Below are 20,524 nucleotides of genomic sequence, written 5' to 3'. Positions count from 1 at the left end.
CCCTGACTAAAAAAAAAAAAAAAAAATTAGAAAATACTGTACAATTGGAGAATGGACCCAGTGGAATGATTGTTCTCTACCTAGCTCTGCTCCCGTGCCCCTCAAATTGCACCTCCACTCAGTGTAGAGCCTTTTACTCCTGCTATTAGAGTCATGATCCACGAAGCTTCTTCAAAAAGAAGGAAGGAAGGAAGGAGAAAGAGGAAAGAAAGAAAGAAAGGAAGGAAGGAAGGAAGGAAGGAAGGAAGGAAGGAAGGAAAAGAAAGGCAAGGAAAGGAAAGAAAAGAAAAAAGAAAAGAAAGAAAAGAAAAAGAGAGAGGGAAAGAGAGAGGGAGAGAGAGAGAGGGAGAGGGAGAGGGAGGGGGGAGGGAGGGAGAGAAAAAAAGAAAGAATCGTGAGCAGATTCTGATAAGCTCTGATCTTTGATCTTGGGACATTGGTGAGTAAGACATCTTTTTTTTTTTTTTGAGATGGAGTCTCGCTCTGTCGCCCAGGCTAGAGCGCAGTGGCGCGATCTCGGCTCACTGCAAGCTCCGCCTCCCGGGTTCGCGCCATTCTTCTGCCTCAGCCTCCCGAGTAGCTGGGACCACAGGCGCCCGCCACCACGCCAAGCTAATTTTTTGTATTTTTTTAGTAGAGACGGGGTTTCACCGTGTTAGCCAGGATGGTCTTGATCTCCTGACTTCGTGATCCACCCGCCTCAGCCTCCCAAAGTGCTGGGATTACAGGTGTGAGCCACCGCGCCCGGCCAGAGTATGAGGTCCTTTATGTCAAGAGACAAAACCCTGTTTTTCCCTTTGTGCGGTTACAGCACAAAGTCTGACAGCTCACAAAAATGAACCTTCACAGATCTATCCATCAATTCTTCTCTCTCAGAAAAATGCGGTCGCTACTAAACGGGCCCTGGACTTCATTTCCATGGGGAGCACTGTATGAGTGTGCCCCTGAAACTAGTATCCTTCTCCCTCCGTCCCTCCTCTCTTCTTCCCTTTCTCTTACTTTCTCTTTTCCTTCCTCCGCAACTGTGTGTTAAGATCTTTTTCTGCCAGGTACAGTGCTGGGAGCTGGGATACAGGGACAAATAAGACACAGATCCTGTCCCTAAAGAGGTAATGTTCTCATTCTAGAAGGCAAGAACACGGACTTTGGGGCCTGAGTGTGTCAATCAAAATTCCAGCTCCACTACTTGCCAGCTGTGTGATCTTGACAAGTTCTTTAACCTCTCTGGGTCTCAGTTTCCTCATGTATGAGATAGTCTAACACAGGAATCTGCCTCAGAGTTCTTGTGTGGCTTACAATGAGAGGATTATATACGTTATGCACCTAGAATGGTGCCAGGCACATGAAAATCCTACATAGGTATTTATTATTATTTGCATACTGTATAGTACAGTCCTGAAAGCTGCATTCTGATCACTTATATTCTCCCAAGATAAATTACACAGCATGGCACATAGTAACTTCTCAATCCATAAAATCGTAATTTGAATGGAAAATTCTGGAATTATTTTAGGTAAGCTGTTATTTTGTTCCTCCTTGCTGAAGTGTGAAGAATACACAAAACTAATCTGTTAAGGGAATTTTATGAGTATGACATCTTTTGTGTCAAGACAAAACAATGATAAAAACATAGTAGTGAAGACAGGCTGAAAGGCTTAACTATTGCCATCTAAGTTGGCCTGGAATGAATTCTCTACCCTGGGACCCAAAAAGTGGTGATAAGTTATGAATTAAACTGGACAAGACAATCCTAGGCCTGCTGACTCTAACCGGGGATTAGCAATGTGCAGCAGAGTTCAGCACTCCAACTTTTCTTTTTTTTTTTTTTCTATTTTTTAGACAGGGTCTCACTCTGTTGCCCAGGCTGGAGTGCAGTGGCACGATCATGGCATACTGCAGCCTTGACCTCCTGGACTCAACCTCCTGAGTAGCTGGGACCACAGGTGGATGCCACCATGCCTGGCTAATTTTTTATTATTATTATTCACAGAGACAGACCCTTGCTATGTTGCCCAGGCTGGTCTTGAACTCCTGGGCTCAAGTGATCCTCCTGCCTTGGTGTCCCAAAGTGCTGGGATTACATGCATAAGCCACTGCATCTGGCCAGCACTTCAGCTTTTAGCAAAGGAAAAAGAAAGAACAAATTTTAACCAAGCTTCACCATCCTCACAATACACATCATGTGTCTGAGAGTGGGGTGGGGTGGTAGTGTTGGCCAGCGGGTGTGCTGGGAACATGAATCTGCAGTATCAATTGAGGAAGCCAATATTTTAAACTATTCTTGGATTGAGTTTTTTTTTCCATTTCTGTTAGAGCATTTATTTATTAATTTTTTTAAAGTGAGAGCAAGTTTATTAAGAAAGTAAAGGAATAAAAAGAATGGCTACTCCATAGGCAGAGCAGCCCAGACCATTTCTTTTAAAGGTGTTATTAGGAATAATTATTACTCTCTTGGGGACTTTCTTTTTATAAAGTTAAGTAATCACATGTGTGTTTGAAGTAGGTCAACAAAGAGGAGTTGTCTGGTTTTGCTTTCTAAGCAACTCTGCCTGTATTGTTATCTACATTACTTTTTAATTAAAAGTCTCTTCCAAGTTCACAAATAAGAACTGTCCCCCTGCTGCCTGAAAGCGCCGATTTACACTAACAAATGTCTCAAAAAGGCGTGTCACAAATATGGGTAGACAAAAAGATTATTCATGTTCATAGGATTTAAAGCAGGGGTGTCTAATCTTTTGGCTTCCTTGGGCCAGATTGGAAGAATTGTCTCGGGCCACACGTAAAATACACTAATACTAGCAACAGCTGATGAGCTAAAAAAAAAATTACAAAAAATATCTAATAATGTTTTAAGAAAGTTTACAAATTTGTGTTGGGCTGCATTCAAAGCTGTCCTGGGCCGCATTGATTTAAAGCTTTGATTCGAGTGTTTCTACAAAGACAAGTGGGACTGGAACAGCCAATATTATTTCAAAAGTCATGATATTACTCAGGGCTTGGTAGGGCTCAGGTAACTTATCTGAATCAAAAATTGAAACAGAGTGATGCTGTGGGTGAGCCAGGCAGACTTGTGAATGTGACCTTCTTTGGAAAAAGGATCTTTATAGATGTAATGAACTTGAGGCTCGCCCCAAGTCCAGCTGCTTCAGTTACTCATTGTGTATCTTGGGCAAGTTTCTTTTCTGAGCCTCAGTTTCTTTGTCTACACATTGGAGCAAATAATAAAACTCTACAATCTTCAAATCCAAAAGTTTTGGAAACTGATGTTCTATTCTTTTATTTTTTATTTTTTTGAGACAAAGTCTAGCTCTTGTCCCCCAGGCTGGAGTGCAATGGCGCGATCTCAGCTCACTGCAACCTCTGCCTCCCGGGTTCAAGCGATTCTCCTCTCTCAGCTTCCTGAGTAGCTGGGATTACAGGTGCGTACCACCACAGCTGGCTAATTTTTTGTATTTTAAGTAGAAACAAGGTTTCACCATCTTGGCCAGGCTGGTCTCGAACTCCTGACTTCAGGTGATCCACCCGCCTCGGCCTCCCAAAGTGCTGGGATTACAGACGTGAACCACCGTGCCCAGCCTGGAAACTGATATTCTATTCTTAACTACTTTGGTGATGAAATCTAATTGACCTGAACTAATTTATTCATAAAACCCTTTCATGTGGCTTTTTATAGTAGGTGTTTATTTTATTTAATGTTAATCTACATGTTTTGCTACACAATTATTAAAGTATTAGATTAATAATTGGAGTACAACTCCAGACCCTGCTGGGGGTGGCATGTACTATATTATACTTGTAACATTTTTTTTCTTAAAAATGTAGAAAATTTTGAGTTTAAAAACACAGCTGGCCCCAAAGATTTCAGATAACAAACTGTGGACCCATACCTTCCTCATAGGATCATGACAACGGCATGAAACAATGCAAGTAGAATTTCTGAATACCCTATTTTAATGCCATTTCCCTTCCCCTTTTCCCTGAAGAGTCTTTTCTAAGGCACCAACTGCTTCCTTCAAGCAGCAGCCAGAGATCTTTGCTCAATGGCGGGTAAGGTTTTTCTATACTTTTGGCATCTATATCTGTTGGCCCAACTTGCCTACTAGTCTGTAAACTCCTTCAGGGTAGTGATTGTGTTCCAGTGATTAGCGGCACACAATCTTCCAAAAGTTTAACAAATATTTAAAAAATAGGCTGGGCACGGTGGCTTCCGCCTGTAATCCCAGCTACTTGGGAGGCTGAGGCCGGAGAATTGCTTGAACCCAGGAGGCAGAGGTTGTGGTGAACAGAGATCGCACCATTGCACTCCAGCCTGGGCAACAAGAGTGAAATTCCGTCTCAATAAATAAATAAATAAATGCAGCAATTATTTATTAGATTTCTGGTGGGACTCATAGTCTCCTGATCACATTTTGGGTAGGGATGCACCATGGAAGGGGGATTTACTACAGAAGTACAAGAAAAGTTTTGGAGTCTTGGGGAAGCCAGCAGAAGAGCGCAGCCATGGGAGGCAATGATAGGGACTCCCTGCATCCAGGTTTGCTAGGCACTCTCCCACTTTAAACCTGTTGTCACAGGACAATCATTGACTCATGTATTAGTCCGTTCTCATGCTGCTAATAAAGACATACCTGAGACTGGGTAAGTTATAAAGAAAAGAGGTGTTTTTGCTGTTATTTTTGTTTTGAGACAGAGTCTCACTCTGTCACCCAGGCTGGAGTGCAGTGGTGCAATCTTGACTCACTGCAACCTCCGCCTCCTGGGTTCAAGCAATTCTCATGCCTCAGCCTCTGAGTAGCTGGGATTACAGGTGTGCACCACCAGGCCTGGTTAATTTTTGTAATTTTAGTAGAGACAGGGTTTCACCATGTTGGCCAGGCTGGTCTCGAACTCCTGGCCTCAAGTGATCCACCCACCTTGGCCTCCTAAAGTGTTGGGATTACAGGTGTGAGCCACTATGCCTGGCCAGAAAGAGGTTTAATTGACTCACAGTTCAGCATGGCTGGGGAGGCCTCAGGAAACATAATCGTGGTGGAAGGGGAAGCAAACAGGTCCTTCTTCACATGACAGCAGCAAGGAGAAGTGCTGAGCAAAAGGGGGAAAAACCCCTTATAAAACCATCAGATCTCATGAGAACTCACTCACTATCATGAGAACAGCAGCATGGGGGTAACCATCCCCATGATTCAATTACCTGCCACTGGGTTCCTCCCATGACATGTCTGGATTATGGGAACTACAATTCAAGATGAGATTTGGGTGGGGACATAGCCAAACCATATCAACCCCCATTTTTTCTCTTGCATTCTCAAATGTGTCTTCATTTGGATAAATCATGTGGACACCCTGTACAAGGAGCACCCGGGGGCAGTCTCAGGGTGGAAGGAGTTTTTTGTGTGCAGAGTAGAAGGCGAGGGGGGTTCACTAAAAGGAGAGAAGAGGGTGCCTGGAAAGGCAGGCTTGAGGTGGGGAGGAGACAGAAGTGAGGCTAACAACAACCTAGATCCCCTTAGCAATGATTAAGAGCATAGTCTTTGGAGTCAGTAGACACGAGGTTACATGCCAGCTGTATAACTTATTGACTGTCTAACATATTGTAGTGGGTTAAATTGTGGCCCCTAAAAAGATACATCCATGTCTTAACTCTAGGAACTTATGAATGTGACTCTTGGAAAGAGAGTCTTTGTAGATGTAATGAACTTAAGGCTCTCGAGAGGAGATCACCCTGGATTATTCTGGTGGGTCCTAAATCCAATGACAAATATCTTTATAAGAGAAATACAGAAGAGAGTCCCGGAGAGGAGGAGGAGCCTGCCTGAAGATGGAGCAGAGACTGGAGTTATTCAGCCAAGTCAAGGAATGCCTGGAGCCATCAGAAGCCGGAAGAGGCAAGGAAGGATCCTCCCCTAGAGCATTTGGAAGAGTGTGGCCCTGCCAACACCTTGATTTCAAACTTCTGGGCTCCATAACTATGAAATAAATTCTTGTTGTTTTAAGCCACCAAGTTTGTGGCAACTTCTTACAGCAACCCTAGGAAACTAACACACAGAGTGTGAGTTACCTAAACATTGTGAGCCTCAGTTACCTTATCTGAAAATGGGGCTAAAACTTAGACCTACCTTTTAGGGTTGCTTTAAGGAGTAATAGAAATTATACATGGGAATTACATGGCACCAAGTTGTTCCTTAATAGAGGGAAACTGTTATGATGGCGGAAGAGCAGTAATGAAATACTGAATTCATCCAGCAGATGGCAGAAGATGGATCTGCAAACAAGAGGACTTCGTAAGGTTTGCTGCCCAGCAATACAGCTCCAGGCCTAAAGTAGCCTTCCTAGCTCACAAACTGATGATGATTAACCCTCGCCAACTCAAGTGTGCTCTCAGCTCTGTAGAAACTAAACTAATTCTGTTTTCCTTTGACCAATGTACACCACAGAGGCTGGCACTGGAGAATATAAAGAGTGGTGCAACAGAAAATACCTGGGTTCTGGGCTCAGCTCTGTCACCTCATTAGGATTCAGTTTGCCCCTCTGTAAAGCAGTGAAAAGATGAAATACCAAGTGTAACATAATTAAAGGGCTGTTGTGATACCAAAATAACATAATGTGTAAAAGTGCTAAAAACAAGATGCCATAAAGCACCAAAGGGGCCCAGGAGAGATTAATTCATGGAGAACTTACTCGTTTTTTTGAGACAGAGTCTCACTGTGTTGCTCAGGCTAGAGTGCAGTGGCACCATCTCAGCTAACTGCAATGTCTGCCTCCTGGGTTCAAGCGATTCTTGTGCCTCAGCCTCCTGAGTAGCTGGGACTACAGGTGCATGCCACCAAGCCTAGCTAACATTTTTTGTATTTTTAGTAGAGATGGGGTTTCACCATGTTGGCCAGGCTGTTCTCAAACTCCTGTCCTCAAGAGATCCACCCGCCTTGGCCTCCCAAAGTGCTGGGATTACAGGAATGAGCCATTGTGCCTGGCCTAATTAATGGATAACTTCTGCAAGAATCCAGGGTCACGGTTGATTTGTTTATTCATTTATTCACTCAGCAAACATTTCTTTGTGCCAGGCATTGTGCTAGGTCCAGGGAATACTGCTTACACTGGAGAAGTTCGTATTCTAGTTTGGGTGGACAAACGTGATAAAGATGTGTACGGGGCATAATTTTCTCTCAGCAGCTAGGGTAACATTCCAACTCCATGTTTTGGTTTAATAAACACATTTGATTTTATTTAAAATATTATATATTTTCTCTTTTTTATTTATTTTCCCTATTTACAATAAAGCTTACTTGCAAAATTAAGAAATACATTTGAATGAGTAGTCCCCTTGGTAAAACATTTATATTTCCTTCTTAATTTCTTTGTAAAAGTCTACTCTTAAACACTACTATTTAGGGTTAAGTGAGAAAAGAAAATTGCAAGACAGAATGCACAGAAAGATCTATTTATCTATCTATACAAAAGCTGGAAGAATACACTCCCATACTGTTAATAGTGGCTACCTCTAGGGAAAGGGTGAAGTGATATTTGAAAAAATGGGGCTTTTACCTTTTCTTTTCTTCCCTTTTTTTTTTTCAGACAGAGTCTTGCTCTGTCGCCCAGGCTGGAGTACAGTGGTGCGATCTCGGCTCACTGCCAGCTCCACCTCCCGGGTTCACGCCATTCTCCTGCCTCAGCCTCCTGAGTAGCTGGGACTACAGGCACCCGCCACCACGCCCAGCTAATTTTCTGTAATTTTAGTAGAGACAGGGTTTCACCATGTTAGCCAGGATGGTCTCGATCTCCTGACCTCGTGATTCACCCGCCTCGGCCTCCCAAAGTGCTAGGATTACAGGTGTGAGCCACCACGCCCGGCTTTTTTTTTTTTTTTTTGGTTTGTTTTTTGAGACAGAGTTTCGTTCTTGTTGCCTGGGTTGGAGTGCAATGGCGTGATCTTGGCTTACCGCAACCTCTGCTTCCCGGGTTCAAGAGATTCTCCTGCCTCAGCCTCCCGAGTAGCTGGGATTATAGGCATGTGCCACCACACCCAGCTAATTTTGTATTTTTATAGAGATGGAGTTTCTCTATGTTGGTCAGGCTGGTCTCAAACTTCTGACCTCAGGTGATCTGCCTGTCTTCGCCCCCCAGAGTGCAGGGATTACAGGCGTGAGCCACTGTGCCTGGCCTTACCTGTTATTTTCTATACTCCTATATCATTTGCATTTTTTAAAAACAAGCACGCGCTTCTTTTCCCATTAAAAAAGAACAATAATATTTTTCATGACCCTGTCCCAGAAAACTCTTCTGTACTCACATGGCTAACTCAAACACTGTGATGTACACTGCTGAGGGAGCTAGTTGTCTCCCTTTTTGAAAGAAAATTAAAAGGAAGAGGAAAGTCCATATTTATTCTCCTTTGTACTCTTGTAGAGGTCATCTAATCGGAAGTGTTCCAAGCTGCTTTAAAGCCCTTCTCCTCTTTAAAGTGGTTTACAAACATTAGCTCAGCACCCTTCAGGGCCTCATAGTGAGGCGGGCTCATATAAGAGGCTAGTGAGTCATAAGGAAGTGGCAGCTGTGGATGCCATGTCAGTGGTCCTAATAACACCCCTAACATGTGTCTCTGGCTGTACTGTGCTCAAAGGGCTTTCTCCTGCATTATCTGATGTAACCCTTCTATGACCCTTAAGAGGTCAGGTCATTACTGCTACTCCTATATTATGTAACAGATGGAGGAATCTATAATATAGATTCTGGAAAGTGAAATGGCAAGCCCAAGATGGGGAAGCCAGTCAGCAGGAGGGTTTCACGTCACTTATATGTCAATTACTGCACAGCACAAAAGAGAGGATCACTAATGTCAAACCTCGTATAACATGACTTTGACATTTGGGAGGTAGGAGAGGGAGAAGAGCAAACAGTCTTTCTGCCTAATCTGCCCCTCTTTTTCTTTCCTCCCTTCTTTCTTTCTATCCTCCCTCTTTCATTTCCTTTCTGCTTCTACTCCATTGGGAAAAGAAACGGTGAGGAAGAAGACCCTATTAGAGAAGTAAACAGATCATCACAATTCAGCAGCCAAGTTTTATGCAAATTTAAATTATGCCACGATTTGAAGCAATGTGCCAAAATATATTAATCAAGTCTCATTTATATGCAAATATTGAAGAAAAGAGAAGCTTCTCACACTGTAAATTAGTCAAGAGTTTCTCCAGTTCAATACAAGAAGGCTGAGTGACTTGCAGGTGGTGTTCACACTTTTGCCACACGGGGACGCCACCACCGTTGGTAGCCGGACATACCAGCACTCCGTCAGGGTGGAACATGTGAGCATTGCATAATACAAAGTTTCACTCACCCTCATCACTCAGCTTGAAAGGACCATTAACACAGTTTTCTCTCCCATTAAACTAAATTCCTCAAAAGCAAGCTTAGACTTATTCTTTTAAAGCCGATCTCCTAGACCAGTGTCTGGCATATAGTAACTTACCATTAAGATTTTTTTCTCTTAAAAGTATTCTTTTTTTCTTTTCTTTTCTTTTCTTTTTTTTTTTTTTTTTTTTTTTAAGACAGAGTCTTACTGTGTTGCCCAGGCTGGAGTACAGTGGCGCGATCTCGGCTCCCTGCAACTTCCGCTTCCTGGGCTTAAGCGACTCTTGTGCCTCAGCCTTCCAAAGTGCTGGGATTAGAGGCGTGAGCCACTGCACCCAGCCTTAAAAAGTATTCTTAACACAAAACATTTCAAATATATCCCAAAGTACAGACTATAATATAATGAATTCCCTTGTACTCATTATCCAGCTTCAGCACCTACCAACTCATGGTCAATCATCTGTCCTCTATACTCCCTATTTCTTAGAATTAAATACACAAATGTAAATATTTTGGTGTAAGACACTGTAAAAAAGAAAAGAAAAGAAATGTAATTGCTAGGCCTCTCTCACTGACTTTAAAATACCTGGGTGGGTGGCGGTGGGCAGAGTGGAGAGGAGCATTTTTCTAGAGGTCGGAGCCTTTTGTGGAACAATTTCCTGTAATGGGAAAAATTGAGAAGGGTAAGAGGAAGGAATAATGATTATTATGTGCCAAGTGTTGTGTATTATTATTTAATTTCACCTTTCTGGAAGATACAGGTATGACATACCCATTTTAAAGATAAGGCTTAGAGATGTTGAGTGCTGTATCTTCAGCAAAGCTGGGATTGGAACCCAGCTGTGTGTGGCTTCAAGGTCTGTATTCTCCGCCCTCTGATAGGACGAACTTGCAATGCATATCAAACCAAATCCACCCATGATTTGAGGCTCTCCCTCGCCCATGTACCTAAATCCAGCTTCATTCATAGAGCCTTGGGGGACAAGCCCGTGAGGGTTACTCCAGCCCTTTGGAGAAGGGAGGGTTTCCATGCCCAGAGTGTCAAAGGGGAATTCAGTTTCTTATTAAACAGAGCTCATTTCCTCCTGTTGCTTGTCCTAAGAAAATGACTGCCTGGAGTCCCAGAGAATTTGTAAGTAAATGTGTAGGCCAAGAGCGGTGGCTCCCACCTGTAATCTCAACAATTTGGGAGGCTGAGGCAGGAGGATTGCTTTTGTCAAGGAGTTTGAGACCAGCCTGAAAAACACAGCAAGACCTGTCTCTACAAAAAAAAAGAAAAAAAAATAGAAAAAAAAATTAGCTGCGCGTGGTGACACACACCTGTAGTCCCAGCTGCTCGGGAGGCTGAGGCATGAGAATTGCTTGAGCCTGGGAGTTTGAGGCTGCAGTGAGCCATGATCATGCCACTGTACTCATCCTGGGTGACAGAGTGAGATTGTGTCTCAAAATAATAAATAAATAAATAAAAATTTGTAGGGGATTAAACAATAAAACACACATACACTGGTTAGGATAAACCATTTGTGGGAAAAATCTAAGAGATTGTGTTTAAGTGAGTTCTTGAATAGATTAGACTGGGTTTGATTGAGACTCTAAGGAAGTAAACCAAGCCTCAATTACTTTTAGGGGAAGGAGACCCCATTGTAAGAGAAGGAAGCTGACCAGCCATGGCAGCTTGGAAAATGACAAGTCTCAGGGGCAAATGCTGGCAAGGCCTGTCCATTCAGTGTCCAGGCAAGAAGAAAGCTTGGCAAGCAGACCTGAGCAAAGAGGTTTGCCAGGCAAAGCAACCCCTCTAGTGGGTAAGAGCGCCTTGAGCAATTCAGCCGAGAGATAGGTCTTCTATTCAACCTTTGCCACAATTCCTTGCTCGCTCTTCTGGATAATTTGGCTTCTTGGGTATTCGTTTTTCAACAGGGAAAGAACAAAGTGCTCTGGCTTGTGTGAACTTCCAGTACTCTCGAAAGCTGATTTTCTCATTATAAATGAATAAATTGGCTTTCTGGTTATAACTTGGCTTCTCCAGTAATTTGCCTCCAGGGAGAGAATGGACTGATCTCCCTACTAGAGTGTTCTGTCTGCTTGCCAGCTTAACTTCTCTTTGTAACCGAATAAATGGGCCTCCTGTAGTTATATATGAGCCTCTCAGGGGTGCCTGGTTAATGCCTGGTTTCCTGGGGAAGAAGGACCAGGTGAGAAGTGCCAACAAACAGGTCTCCTGGCCTGCAAGAGAGCAGGCCCCTTAAGTGGAGAACTCATCAAGGCAATGAATGCAGTCTCCTGGAGTCTCTTGGGAGAGAGCTAGTATCTGAACCACAGTGACACGTGGCCTTAACACGAGGAACTGAACCTTCATGCCCCAAAGGAAGCAAGTTTGGATCCTTTAACTGCTAAGCAGGTTATTCCAGCTCAGTGAGAAGAATCCCTACTTTATTCCCATTGGCATGAGACGAAGAGGTTCTTGGAAGCAAAACTTTGCCATGTCGCTCCTTCCTTTAAAATCCCTTGACAGCCTCTTATTACTTGGAGTATAAAGTCCAAACTCCTTGGCAAGACTTGCCTTTATGACAGGAAAAATAAAAAAATTATTACTACATGATTTCATCAAATCAAATCCCCTTATAGCTGTAAGGTGTTTTATTATGTGAAGTGCTAAATAACACTGTCGATGAAACTATGATATCCCATTGATCATAAAACACATCAAATTTCAAATAGACTAAAATGTGAAAAATATTCAAATCTGAAAGTCACTAAAATATGGTATTTAAAATGAAAGCTGAGAGTTATAATTTTTCCCTTTTAGGGGAGAGATACAATTCATTTTAAAGAAAAATAATTCCGGCTGGGTGTGGTGGCTCACACCTGTAATCCCAGCACTTTGGGAGGCTGAGGTGGGCAGATCACTTGAGGTCAAGAGTTTGAGACCAGCTGGGCCAACATGGCAAAACCCCATCACTACTAAAATTATAAAAATTAGCCTGGCGTGGTAGTGGGCACCTGTAATCCCAGCTACTCAGGAGGCTGAGGTAGGAGAATAGCTTGAACCTGGGAGATGGAGGATTCAGTGAGCTGAGATTGCACCACTGCACTCAAGTCTGGGTGACAGAGCGAGACTCCATCTCAAAAAAAAAAAAAGAATTCTGTTATTTAGGAAAACACTGTGATGGATTTTATATTTTTGAGGAGGTATGGCCTATATGCTTAGGCTTGGATAAGTGAGAACAAGTGAGAGAGACAGAGAGAAAGAGAGAGAGAGAGAGAGAGAGGAATTGCTCTATACAGTAAGGAACTACAGCTTTCGTTGCTGCCAGAACAGTGGGGATGGGGAGATGTGAGGAAGGTCTAGCTTCAGAGTAGTATTCTCTAGAATTACCTGGGAGTTTTCAAATGCATGCCCAGCTGGCCCCACTTTCATAGATTCAGACTAAAATGATTTGAGATGAGTACTGGGAATTGTTTTTTGTTTTGTTTTTTTTTTTTGGCAGCATCTCCCTCTTGTTGCCCAGGCTGGAGTGCAATAGCATGATATCGGCTCACCACAACCTCCACCTCCCGGGTTCAAGAGATTCTCCTGCCTTAGCCTCCTGACTAGCTAGGATTACAGGCATGTGCCACCATGCCCAGCTAATCTTGTATTTTTAGTAGAGATGGGTTTTCTCCATGTTGGTCAGGCTGGTCTTGAACTCCCGACGCAGGTGATCTGCTCGCCTAGGCCTCCCAAAGTGCTGGGATTACAGGCGTGAGCCACCGTGCCTGACCTGGGAATTGGTCTTTTTAAAAGCTTCTAGGAGATTGTAACTGGTGAGACAGAGGAGGTGAAGGTCACAGGTGCTTAAGAAGATAAAGCTGGCTGGTAAGAACCTTCCTATGGTGGAGGTAGCCTATGCACGCTGGGGCCACCAGGGTCAGTGTTTAACTGTAAGTGGTTTTCTGTCTGTGCTGTGGCCTTCTTTGGCTCTCTCAAGCCTGCAGTGTGAGCTGGCCATCCCAGCACTTGGATGTTACTGGTGTTTTGGGGAATGGAGGAAGTGAGTTGCTGCCCAGAAAGGAAGATGGAGAGGACAGACTTCAGGGGCAGACTGCAGCAGCAGAGCTGAGAGCAGCGAGGGACAGAGGACCAGGGCCGCAGAGCCCAGAGCCAGGAGAGCACCGCCTTGCCTTATCCCTAGAACCACATCAAATCCTCAGGGATACTGGGCTTTCCACTGTTGGCGGCATGGCTGTTTCAGCTTTTCCATTTGAATATTGAATGAAAGGATCATGCCCGAGGGCTTGAGGACCTGGGGACATTCAGAACCAACAGTGGTTTCATCATGTGTTTTATGATCTGGTTCCTGCCCACCTATCCTAGCCCCTCCACACCTATGGCCTCACCCTCACCTCTATCCTGGGCTGCTTGAAATACCTATTCACCCTTAAAGACTCAGCCCAAGGTTTACCCACTCTGAGAAACCTTTTCTTCCCCCCACCCCGTCCTTCACCCCGCTGGATGATTTCCTCCTGCTGCTCCGATGGATCACCTGCAGGCCTCCCAGGATGCGTCCGTTCTGGGTTGAATTGTGTCCCCCCAAAAGATAAGCTGGAATCCTAACCCCTGGTGCCTTATGTGACCTTATCTGGAGATAAGGTCTTTATAAATGTTATCAAGTTAACCTGAGGTCATGAGGGTGAGCTCTAATCCCATAGGACTGGTGTCCTTATACAAAAGGAAAAATCTGGGCCCAGAGACAGACATACACAGGGAGCAGGCCTTGTGAAGATTAGAGTTGAGGTTGCCACAAGCCAAGGAACTACCAGAAGTAGGAGAGAGGCCTGGAGCAGATCCCTCTCTAGCTCCGCCAGAGGTGGGTAGTAGAGTACACCAAGAGAATAATTAACAGGGGAACCTGGCTAATTCCAGAAAGCTTTTCAAGGAAAGTGATGTTTGAGCTGAGCAGAGAGGAATGGCCCTGCTGACACCTTGGTCTTGAACTTCTAGCCTGAAGAATGGTGAGATAGTAAAATTCTGTTTTTCTAAGCCATTCAGTTTGTGGTACTCTGTTACGGCAGGCCTAGCAAATTTATACAGCCTCTGACATGTCAGTGACTTCATGTTTTTAGATCTGTTACCCCAACTAAGCTGTAAACCCCTCAAAAGCAGAGACTGTCTACTCACTTTTGCACTTCATCTAACAATACCTAAATGTTTGTTGAATGAATCAGTGATTACAGTTCATCCCCAGTTTCCTGAATCTACTCTCAGAAACAGCACATGGTGGTAGAAAATGCCTGGTGCTTAGTTGGCAGCTGTTACCAGCTCTGCTGCCATCTGTCCATGACTGTCATCAATAACCACAGCAACAACAATGACCCCAGTTTCACCTAGCATTCAGTGGGCATCAAACTATATGAGAATGCATTTATTCAGTCAGTCACTCAAAAACCATTGAGTGGTGCTCGCTTTGGCAGCACATGTACTAAAATTGGAGTGATACAGAGAAGATTAGCATGGCCCCTGCACAAGGATGACATGCAAATTCGTGAAGTGTTTTATATTTTTAAGACTTGAGCACAAATATCACAAGCAGCTTTATTTGAAATCACAAAAACCTAGAAACAACCCAAATGTCTAACAACAGGTTAGTGGATAAACAAGTTGTGGTATACTGGTATATCCGTACAGTGGAATAATTCTTAGCAATAGAAAGGAATGAATTGTCCATATAGGCATCAACGTAGATGAACTCAAAATAATTATAAATGAAATAACTAGGTAAAAAATGAGTACATATTATATGATTCCATTTATATAAAATTCTAGAAAATGCAAGCTAATATATAATGACAGGAGCAAATCAATCATAGCCTAAAAATGGCAGAGGAATAGGAGAAAGAGATTACCAAGGGGCATAAGGAAACTCATGGGGGTGGTGGGTATATTCAATATCTTGATTCTGGTGATGGTTTCAAATTGTACACTTTAAATATGTTCAGTTTATTATACGTCAATTATCTTCAACAAAGCTATTAGAAAATTTAAAAAAAAACCCCATTGAGTGACTTGTATGGGTCAGGTTCTGTGCTAAGAACTGAGGATAGAATGCTAACCAAGACCAGCCTGGTCCCAGCCTTCATGGAGTTTATAAACTAACAGGAGAGACGGATCAAGTAGTTATATAATTACAATGGTGGTAAATACTAAAAGGAGAAGTAGAGTACAACAAGAGAATAATTAACGGAGAAACTGGCTACCCCAGAAAGCTTCTCAGAAAACGTGATGTTTGAGCTGAGCAGAGAGGAATTTGTAGAAATAAGTGAGGCAAAAAGGTAAGTGAGCATGTTCCCAGTAGAGGACACAGCATGTGTGAAACTTGTTCATTCAACAATTATCTACTGAGAACTTATGGCATAGGCAATTGTTCTAGGTCCTGCATACAGCAGGGAAAACAATTAATAAAGATCTCAACTGTTGTGAAGGTCACCTTCCAGAAGCCAGAGGAGGTGAGCAGGAGGAACAGGGGAAAGAAGAAAGTGTCGCAGGTGTCTTCCAGGGCATGAAATTGAAAAGCCCTGACCCACTGAATCTCTCTCTTTTTTTTTTTTTTTTTGAGACAGAGTCTTGCTCTGTCACCGAGGCTGGAGTGCAGTGGCATGATCTCGGCTCACTGCAACCTCTGCCTCCTGAGTTCAAGTGATTCTCATGCCTCAGCCTCCCAAGTAGCTTGGATTACAGGTGTGCACCACCACACCTGCCTAAGTTTTGTATTTTTAGAAGAGACGGGGTTTCACCATGTTGGCCAGGCTGGTCTTGAACTCCTGACCTCAAGTGACCCACCTGTCTCAGCCTCACAAAGTGCTGGGATTACAGGCATGAACCACCATGCCTGGCCCCACTCAATCTGTCTTTCATACCTAGAACAGTGCCTGGCATACTGCAAGAGCTTAATAAATTATTTGCTGCAAATGAAGGAGAGTCATCGGGTGAGGTGGGGCTGGGATGTGTATGGTGATTCTGATACAACCTGAGTTAACTGCCACTGAACTAAAAAAGTGCTTTAGAGCTTAAAGAGGCTTTTAACATTCACAGCACTATTTTTCACTGCTATTAAATGGTGCAGTTGGTCTCAATAATCCTAAGAACTCTTCTGATAATAAAATGTTCTCAGCCTGTGAGTGGTCCAGTTTTAAGGCCAGCTTCACAGCTGTAGGCATTCTTCACCCAAGCCAGATTTTATGGTTCTTAAGTGGCAGGGTTGACTCTGCTGAGGAACCTCGGAAGGAAGAGACTGTGTCCTTCCCGTCCGGTGGTTGCCTCCTTTGCTTAGGTCATCATGACCTCCAGTCTGGGCTATTAAATGAGGGAAGAGCCACAGTCCAACTTCTATTGTTTAGGAAAACATTTTGATAGACTTTTGGTTGATAGAGGCAGATTCCATCTCCCTCTCTCACTCTCTTTTTTTTTTTTTTTTTTGAGACAGAGTCTTGCTCTGTCACCCAGGCTAGAGTGCAGTGGCATGATCTTGGCTCATTGCAGCCTCAGCCTCCCGAGCTCAAGCGATCCTCTCACCTCAGCCTCCTGGGCAGCTGGAACTACAGGTGTGCACCATCATGCCCAGCAAATTTTTGTATTTTTCATAGAGACATGGTCTCACTATGTTGCCCAGGCTGGTCTTGAACTCCTGAGCACAAGTGATCCACCGGCTTTGGCCTCTCAAAGTGTTGGGATTATAAGCATGAGCAACCACACCCCCCGTATTTTTTTAAATTTATTTTTTATTTATCTGTTGCCCAGGCTGGAGTGCAGTGGTGCGATCTTGGCTCACCACAACCTCCGCCCCCCGAGTTCAAGTGATTCTCCTGCCTCAGCCTCCTAGGTAGCTAGAATTACAGCCATGTGCCACCACACCCAGCTAATTTTTATATTTTTAGTAGAGATGGGGTTTCACCATGTTGGACAGGCTGGTCTCAAACTCTTGACCTCAGGTGATCCACCCACCTTGGCCTCCCAAAGTGGTGGGATTACAGTCATGAGCCAATGCGCCCAGCCTGTATTTTTTTTTTAAACAATAATTTTTAGTTCATTGTAGAAAATAATACAAAATAAACGAGGTCAAATGAAAAATGAAAGTCATCCATAATCCCACCAACCAGAAAGAAGCAGTGTTTATATTTGTGTGTATTTCTTGCAGGCTTTGTGTCTGCAGATATACCCGGTATAGGTATGCATATGTATGTTTATAAAAATGAGATTATATAATACATATCAATTTGCAATGACTTAAATAAGCTTCAGATTTTATTATAAGCATCTTTCTATGTCCATAGATCTTTATTAACATCACTATTTTAAATTCGGGCCTGGCCTGGTATTACAGCTTCCTGTATTTTCCGTTTCTAATTTCTCCCTACCCTGTGGCCAAATTAGTCCTCCCGAAGCATAACCTGGACCATGTTACTCTCCTGTTGAAACCCTTTCAAATGTTTTCCACTCCCCGTTTTCTATAGATATAGTCCAAATTTCTTGACCAGGCTGGGTGCACTGGCTCACTCCTGTAATCTCAGCACTTAGGTAGGCCAAGGTGAGTGGATCACTTGAGCTCAGGAGTTCGAGACCAGTCTGGGAAACATAGCGAAACCCCTTCTCTAAAACAAAACGAAACAAAAAATAAAAGCAAACAAACAAATTATTTCACCTGAAATTCTAGACCCTCCATGATACGACTCTGCCCCAACCTGCTTTTCCATGTTATCTTCCATTACTTTCCCAGCTGTATCTGATGCTCTAGGGAAAGCCTGATTCTTCCCAAGGACCTTGACACCTTTTCCCACCTCTGCTCAAGATGTCCCTTCCATTAGAATGCTGTCTCCTGCTACTCCCCAGCTACAGGAACCCCAGGCCACCTCTCAGGTCTTGCTCAGATGCCACCTTCTTCAGATAGTCTTGTTTCTCTCCAGTAAGTGCACTAGGAACAGAGGTAAGTGCTTTTCTTTTCTTTTCTTTACAGGAAAAAAGATAATTTGCCACATCTTTGTCATTGCTTAAGACATACTTTGTTCTTTGGATGTGTGTGTGCATGTCACATTACACACGTCACATTACACACATTACGATAAATTGTGCAAAGGAGGAGGCATTATGGGGAAGACTTAGAATTTGGGACTTCACTCCCACTAATGCTTTTCTCATTTACAAAAATTGTTTTTATACATCTATGTATCCATATAGATATAAACTTAGATCTGTATATGTGCATATATATGTATCTATGTGTGTATAGATACAGATATAAAGATTTTAGCAATTTATTTTCTATAGGTTGCCACTTTTAAGGTACAAGCTAATCTTCTTACAGCATTTATAGGTTTCAGTTGACCACGCATTTTAATAGGGAGCTTGCAAGGGAAAGATAACTGAGTCATGCCTTGTGTAAACCTATCAACCTCAGTTCAGAATCTGGCTCTCCTTGGTTTTGTGCTATTAGATTGACAAATACCTCTTAATAAATCTCCTGAGATTACGTAATTCAGTTTAGGGACTGTGAGACTCAACAACTGGATGAGATGCTACATGGTTTGCTGGTTGTGGGCAGCTCATATTGAACCAACTCAATTTCCTGGGTTAGCTCTTCAATGCACGCATTGGCATTCAAAGCCCAGACTCCCTCTAATGTCTGAGAAATTCAGTTTCCTCAGCTTTTGAAGTCAGCTCTGTGGGTGTACAGCATTTCAAAGCTGCAAAAACAGCAAAGAGGAGGACAGGAGGGACATTGTACCCAAGAGAAGTTCAGAGTTCCAATAGTGTTCCTCATGGCTATTGACTGATTTAAGGGTTATCAGGGCATAAACATGCAATTCTCCCTCCCCCTGAGACTGCCTTGCCAAGTTGCTTGGCTGACCTTCATCCATTGCTGATCCCATAAGCTTCAAGCTCCACATAGAAGAATCGCTGCTGGGCACAAAGGATCATCTCCATGCTCTCCCTCAGCCTTTGTTCTTGTTGACAATGGTGTCATGAAGAATTTTTCTGGACTCCAGCTCCTGTCACATTTAATTTTCTCTTTTTACTCTAGTGTCTCCCTGAGTGATCTCGTCCACTCTCATGGCTTTTAATGCCACCTATATGGTGACCCCTCCCACATTTACATCTCCACATCAGATCTGTCTTCCGAGCCCAGATCCATGTGTCCAACCACCTATTTGTCATTGCCATCTGGATATTGGCCTGGCATCACAAACTCAACATGTTCAAAAGAAATTCATGGCCTGGCGCGGTGGCTCATGCCTGTAATCCCAGCACTTTGGGAGGCTGAGGTGGGTGGATCACTTGTTGACCAGCCTGGCTAACATGGTGAAACCCCATTTCTACTAAAAAATACAAAAATTAGCCAGGCGTGGTCGTGGTGGGCACCTGTAATCCCAGCTACTCAGGAGGCTGAGGCATGAGAATTGCTTGAACCTAGGAGGTGGAGGCTACAGTGAGCCTGGGCAACGGAGACTCTGTCTCAAAAAAAAAAAAATTCCAGCCTGAGAGACAGAGCAAGACTGCAACTCAAATACAAAAACAAAACCAAAACAAAACTGGAATTCACTGCCTTCTAAACTCGTTCCTCCTCTAGGATTTCCTATCCAGAGGATAACACCACCTGCTGCCTCAATACCCAAGGAAGAGACATTGGGAGGTGTCACCCACACCTCCTCTCCCTTTCACCTCCTCTGCACTCCCTCCCACTGCCTCACTGGATAATCATCAAGTTCTGCCAGTTCAATGCCTCCTGAAGAGTTCTCCTTATGCACATTGCTCTGCATTTTCACCACCAGCACCCTAGTCCGAGACCCCAGAGTCTCCTGCCTAGACTACTACATAAGCCTTCTAACTGGATCCTCCGCTTCCATTTTTATGGAGGGGTTGGTGGTTAACACCATAGTTGCTCTATTTAGTCTTTGTAACAACCAGTTTAACAGACTGCCAGAGAATGTCATCAGGATGTGCTAGTTCTCAGCTCCAAATTTGGAAAGCTAGGTTTACATACCCCATTTGAGTAAGTCTGGTGGGTAACTTTGCTAGAATTCCCTACTTGACTTCTCCAAGACAGAGACAGGTCCTGTAAGAAGTCTTATGAGGAATTATTTTCTCAGTATTCTAAATATTGAGAATTTTTTTTTAAAAATATTATCTCAATGGCACGGAGTGAGAGTTGAC

General features: G+C 43.4%; 1 non-coding gene across 1 annotated transcript; it reads left to right on the top strand.

Moving 5' to 3' along the window:
* The first annotated feature begins 14,777 nt into the window (after positions 1 to 14,777).
* Positions 14,778 to 14,884, top strand: LOC112130912 (U6 spliceosomal RNA). The gene has a single exon (XR_002913081.1). It is a non-coding gene; the product is annotated as a U6 spliceosomal RNA (small nuclear RNA).
* The last annotated feature ends 5,640 nt before the right edge of the window (positions 14,885 to 20,524 follow it).

Source organism: Pongo abelii, chromosome 1 (genome assembly GCF_028885655.2).
Source record: "Pongo abelii isolate AG06213 chromosome 1, NHGRI_mPonAbe1-v2.0_pri, whole genome shotgun sequence".
Classification (NCBI taxonomy): Eukaryota; Metazoa; Chordata; class Mammalia; order Primates; family Hominidae; genus Pongo; species Pongo abelii.
This window is presented reverse-complemented; position numbering and strand designations above follow the sequence as displayed.